The sequence below is a fragment of the Oncorhynchus mykiss genome, chromosome 7 (assembly GCF_013265735.2).
Source record: "Oncorhynchus mykiss isolate Arlee chromosome 7, USDA_OmykA_1.1, whole genome shotgun sequence".
NCBI lineage: Eukaryota > Metazoa > Chordata > Actinopteri > Salmoniformes > Salmonidae > Oncorhynchus > Oncorhynchus mykiss.
This window is the reverse complement of record NC_048571.1, coordinates 85291378-85298065: the sequence shown is the minus strand read 5'-3', so window position 1 is coordinate 85298065 and position 6688 is coordinate 85291378. Positions and strand designations below refer to the sequence as shown.

Below are 6688 nucleotides of genomic sequence, written 5' to 3'. Positions count from 1 at the left end.
CATAGTCTTACATACATGTGATGTTAAAGCTATCGGCCAATAGCTTGTTGGCCTCGATGGGTCCTTCCCTGGCTGGATGCCAGACTCATTTGCAAATTCCTGTCATCCGCTTTCGCCATTTTCTCCCTCCAACCAAAGATGTTCAGAACTAATCCATTGTGCCCCATTGTCCTTAAGAAAGCCTGTAACTTGAGCATCAAGGATGATCAATCAATCAAGATTTTTAAAAAACAGATCTCAGAATTGTAAAACCTCTTCTATTTTCAGTCATAGATAGTAGTTTAGTTAGCTACAGTGCATTCAGAAAGTATTCAGACCCCTTCCATTTTGTTACATTACAGCTTTATTATAAAATTGATTAAATAAAATAAAATCAATCTACACACAATAACCCATAATGACATCACAATACCCCATAATAACATCACAATACCCCATCATGACATCACAATACCCCATCATGACATCACAATACCCCATCATGAAAACGAGATGGTGAGATAAGACACATTGTGTCAGACTCATTTTCAATTGACTGTCACAGCCCCACATGAACAGTATGTGATGGTGAGTTGAGAAGACAAATCAGAAATACAGTTAGAATGTTTTACAATTGACTGCCAAAGCCCCACATTTAGTTTATTTAGTAAATATTTTCTTAACTCTATTTCTTGAACTACATTGTTTGTTAAGGGGCTTGTAAGTAAGCATTTCAACGGAAGGTCTACTACACCTGTTGTATTTGGCGCATGTGACACATAGGATTTGATTTGAGTTGAGAAGACAATCAGAAATCCTGCTAGAATGAGTGCATTTTAGTGCATTTAATTTAATTTAATTATTATTTGAGTGCATTTAATTACCACATTTTTTCACATGGTTGAGGTCACAAGAATTTGGGGTCGTAGGGCAAAAAAGTTTGGGAACCCTTGCAACATTGTCTACCTGTGCTTTTAAGCCACTGCGAAGGTGAGGGTAGCCTAGTGGTTAGAGTGTTAGACTAGTAACCGGAAGGTTGCAAGTTCAAACAAGGTACAAATCTGTCGTTCTGCCCCTGAACAGGCAGTTAACCCACTGTTCCCAGGCCGTCATTGAAAATAAGAATTTGTTCTTAACTGACTTGCCTAGTAAAATAAAGATACTTTTTTTTTTTTTCTTGTTTCATAAGGGGCGGTCTCTCACCTCCTCCGCTCTCAGGTGACGCAGGTTAGTTCCATGGAAGTCCAAAAACACAGAATTGTCAACACTTGTGGAGAATTCACGCCATGTTTTATTTCTTCCAGGAAATGCTTTGATGGAATCCTCTTTGTCAGGCCCTTGCAGAGACATTTAGGGAACAGGTATTCATGTCTAAAAACGACACACATGTCCAGTTTTTGGTCACCGATATCTAAAATAGATCAATCTTATTTTGTAGGGGTATTTTCACTGGAGGAGGGTAGCACTTCTAGACCCCTATCTGAGAACGTGCCTTGTCATTGTAGTGGTTTTAACTGAAGTCGATGTCCGCGCGCAGTTGGAAATCTAATTGGCATTATGAAAAAAATCCCCATAAAAATCAGTCTGTTTAAACTAGAGAGAGATTCTGATTTTGGAAACAGTGAGAGGAAACGCCAATCAGATGTTTCACATTTATTCATCCGGTGAAATATCTGGCACATTGTTCTGTCTGTGGACCAACCGTCTGTCATCACCTTTAGGTTTCCCCCTTTCAGTTTCACTTCTCAAGAATCAGCTGTTTTTCCTGCATCTCCGGTCCGGGGTCACGGATTTATGTAATCCTTCAGAATAAAAGTCCAGTCCCGTATACTTTGTAAATTAACAATTAGGGCGAAAATTATGAAAATGTGCACAATTATCGCAGAAGGTTCCTGACTGTTTTTTTTTTTTTTTTACCGAACAAACGACGTCCTTTATAAACCCTTAACTCTGAATTCTCTATACCGTTATAACAGTGAGAGCTGTCGCACCTATACCGTAATTACACTAAGAGCTGTCGCACCATGGATACAAGCTTTCTAACCCCAGTGGCATAACAATGACATGGCAGCGAATGTAACGTAATTCTATGATATTGTTGCGAATTACAACACACTTACGGGTACAATAACATTAGCTTATTTTGCTGTTACTACAATAATAGTTCCTCAAACCAGAGGGAGAGGGAGAGAGAGAGAATTGATTGCACCAGCGTGATTTCACAACTAGAAGACAGTTATTTTAAAGCAGATTAATTTATTTTACAATCATAGCAATAAATATCACTTGAGTACAAAAAATATGCACTTCAGACATATAGGGACAATCATATTACAGGGTTCATTTGAAAAAGAGAAACTAGGTCTCAAAAAAACTACATGTTGAAATAAAGGTGACATATTTGTTTTGATTATAAAGATTGTAGACCGTATATTGTATAAAATATAACAAATAAATACTGAAAAAGAAAGACCTTGGTATCCCAACTGCTGCTTCCTGTCCTAGACTACTACGGTGACATCATCTATCAAAACACAACCAAGACCTTCATTTCTTCCCTTCTTTTAGTGCTCTCTGACCACTGTGCCTCATTCTCCTCCAGAAACTCTGTAGCTTGATCCTCACACCAGAATGCCCCAATGAAGAGCTAGAAGATAGGACCAGAGCAGAAAGAGGGAGAGAATTACAATATAGTGATGTTTAACAGACTCTTGAAATACCTCCTATCCTGAGCATCAACCCAATAACAAAACTGATACGATCATCATAAGTGACACCAAAAGTAAAACTATCACAGTACGACAAAAAAAAACAAGATTCAGAGAGAGAGCGAGAGAGAGAGAGAGAAGATTGAGTTAGACAGAGAGAGAGACTGGAGGAAGATCAGACATCAACAGACATCCATTAACAGAGACCAGAGGAAGGTTTCAAGAAGTTTCTAAATCCATCTACATAGCAGCTATCCATCCATCCATCCATCTTAGCCTGGAGTACTCACCATTTGTACTGTGTGGAGGTCTGTGTCTGTCTGTTATTTCCTATCCACGCCTCCATCTCCTCCTCTTCCTCCTGTCTGTCTGCTATCTGGTCCCAGATCTCAGTGTTGACAACCAGAGAACCAGCAAAGGGTAGGCTGACCTGGCTACAGGTGATCCAGCGACACAGAGGGCAGCACGCGGTCAGGAGGCCACTCTGGAGCCTGGAGATTGTCTCCAAGCACGGCCCACAGAAGGTGTGTTCACAGTGGAGCACCCGAGGGATTTTCTCCCTGCGAGAGTAGGGTTGGAAGCAGACGCAACAATTCATGTCTTCACTCATCAGACCCATGGCTGGTTGGCTGGGGTGTGGAGGGATGAATGGATGGATAGACGGATGGACAGCTGGAGCACAGGAGGAACTCTGGATGGAGAGCAGTGTCTGGACAGGAAGACGTGGGGTTTAAATGCTGGTCTCAGGTCCGTTTTCCCCTTTGTGGATTATTAAGGTCCTGGTTTGGATTTGACGAGGGTGAGCTGATCCTAGATCTGTCCTTTGGAGCATGGATCAGGAAGCTGCAATAGACATCAGGATGTTTAAATTACTTCAATCACTGACATTATAGAAACATATCTAATGATTTCTCTCAAATCAACAGTCTGGCAGGTTTCTGAGGTTTTTCTGAGAAGACGTGAATAAATTGTTTTTTTAACATCACACAACTCTTAATCACATCCATAGTTATCACACTTAGACAATATGTTTTCCTTTCATCATTATCAATAAGAGGAAAGATTTTACTTACTTGGGAGGTTTACAGCCCAGGAACCAACTATTCGATGCCTAAACTTTATCCGTGAATGTGTGTGAGAGAGAATAAAAGTCTTGTAATATTGTCTGCCTGTGTGTCTGCTCTCCTTTTAAGCCACTGGGGAGGTGAATTTTTTTTTTTGTTTCATAAGGGGCGGTCTCTCACCTCCTCCGCTCTCAGGTGACACAGGTTAGTTCCATGGAAGTTCAAAAACACTTTTAGCCCTCTTCTACAGAATTGTCAACACTTGTGGAGAATTCACGCCATGTTTTATTTCTTCCAGGAAATGCTTTGATGGAATCCTCTTTGTCAGGACCTTGCAGAGACATTTAGGGAACAGGTATTCATGTCTAAAAACGACACACATGTCCAGTTTTTGGTCACCGATATCTAAAATAGATCAATCTTATTTTGTAGGGGTATTTTCACTGGAGGAGGGTAGCACTTCTAGACCCCTATTTGAGAACGTGCCTTGTCATTGTAGTGGTTTTAACTAAAGTCGATGTCTGCTCATTACGCCAAACCAATTAGCATAATAAAACAATTGCCCATTTAAAAAAAAAATCTGTCTGTTTAAGCTGAAGAGAGCTGCTGTTGTTTTGTTGCATGGGCTGCGTGTCAATCCACTGTATCTGCTGATGTCGGCGTTCCGTATCTGGTAGAGCAACAGAGGTGTGAGTCAGACCAGGAAGTATCCCGAAATATTCGATATAGTCACACTTAAACATCTGTAGCATCTGAACGGTTTGGCATACAAATTATTACCGAACCCTTCTATGGAAAGATGAGACTCTCACAATCAGTTGTGGGTAATGCATTTACAAAGTAACAGCTTAGAGTACTCAAATAACACGTTCGTTTTTCAAATAAGCATATATTTACTTTTTAATTTTTTTTAATTACAAAATAAAAATCATAAAATGCAAACTGGGCCTCGGTGATAAGTGCATTTCAACTGCGAATAACTCAACTTCAAATATCAAGACGCACCTTCAGGTCAAGCACATCTCCACAAGACTGGTGGAGAAAGACCCACGTCAGCCGATTTGCCTTGAACGCCGAGGATGACGGTTCTGCTCCAAAACAGCAAAAGCTTTGATTTCTGTTCAGCTCTTTGTTCCCAGAGAGAACTAAATGAGCCTGTATGCGTCTTTGATGATTGTAAGTCATTCATTTTGATTGCATGCCGTTTATTTCAATGCATTATTTTGGGGGGGGGGGTTTATCAACGTTTCGTGGTCACCAGTTTAATGGGTAGGTTATTTTATTTTTCTTGTCGATGTTTCAAATCGGGCTTGTTGTGACTTCATAGCCTGCTTTTAGTGGCTTTAGTGTGTATATTCAGTTTCATAAAGCTTCCTAAATGTTGGTTTTGATTCACGGACAACGTTCCTTTGATGCCTCGGATTTATGAAGAAAGAATGCATTCATCAGACATTTAGACGTTCAGACATTCAGACATTCATCAGACATTCATCAGACATTCATCAGACATTCAGACATTCATCAGACATTCATCAGACATTCAGACATTCGGACATTCATCAGACTGTCACGAATCCCGTTTCCTGAGTCTGTTTTTTGCCTATGTTCAGTCCTGGAGAGTTTTTCCGGCGTCCTGGAACGCACCCTGTCTGGTTGCCGGGCAATGTAGCCAGTTGGGGTTTCTGATTACCCGCACCTGTATCCCATCAGCTATCTGCACACCTGGTCCTGATCATCATCTCTCCTCTTCATAAGCCCGGACCTGACATCCGTTCCCTGCCGGATCGTTAGCCATGAACAGTATGTTGTGCCAGAGTATCAGCCTCAAGTTGGATAGAATTTGTTTTGTTGTTTGTTACGTATTGCTTGCCTTGAACTTAACTCTGTTTGTTCTGTCTTCAGTTACTCACCCGGATAATTTACCCCATTCCCGCCTGGTCGTCAGAAGATTCCGCTTCCCCATTGGATCCACCTATTTACTCCCATCAACTCATCACCGCTACCCGCTACACCACCTGGATATATCTACCCATTCACTTGTAAATAAATACTCACCTTTTTTCTACTCTCCTTGTCCTGGTCTGCTTCTGGGTTTGACTTTGAAGAAACGTGACACAGACATTCATCAGACATTCATCAGACATTCATCAGACATTCATCAGACATTCATCAGACATTCATCAGACATTCATCAGACATTCATCAGACATTCATCAGACATTTAGACATTCAGACATTCATCAGACATTCATCAGACATTCAGACATTCATCAGACATTTAGACATTCATCAGACATTCAGACATTCATCAGACATTCAGACATTCATCAGACATTTAGACATTCATCAGATATTTAGACATTCATCAGATATTTAGACATTCATCAGACATTCAGACATTCATCAGACATTTAGACATTCAGACATTCATCAGACATTCATCAGATATTTAGACATTCATCAGATATTTAGACATTCATCAGACATTCAGACATTCATCAGACATTTAGACATTCAGACATTCATCAGATATTTAGACATTCATCAGACATTCAGACATTCATCAGACATTCAGACATTCATCAGACATTCAGACATTCATCAGACATTTAGACATTCATCAGACATTCATCAGACATTTAGACATTCATCAGACATTCAGACATTCATCAGACATTTAGACATTCATCAGACATTCAGACATTCATCAGATATTTAGACATTCATCAGACATTTCAATAGTTTAATATGGAATTTCGTTTGAACACTTAAGGCCATTATTTATACATAATTCTTTATCATAACGTGTAAATATTTCTCCATCACACATTGTTTGTGGAACAGTTAGGCTACATTTCAATACAGACTGCTGAACCACAAAGGCCCCTTATTTTTGGCAATAAAAAGTCTAAAGCCATATCTAAGGATAATTTAGCA

At 39.9% G+C, this 6688-nt stretch overlaps 1 long non-coding RNA gene across 1 annotated transcript; it reads right to left on the bottom strand.

The window, feature by feature from the left end:
- Positions 1-381: 381 nt before the first annotated feature.
- On the bottom strand, positions 382-3838 carry LOC110528638. Its single transcript, XR_002474287.2, has 3 exons — positions 3761-3838; positions 2978-3530; positions 382-2626 (listed from the first exon to the last, which is right to left on the bottom strand). It is a non-coding gene; the product is annotated as an uncharacterized LOC110528638 (long non-coding RNA).
- Between the last annotated feature and the right edge of the window lie 2850 nt (positions 3839-6688).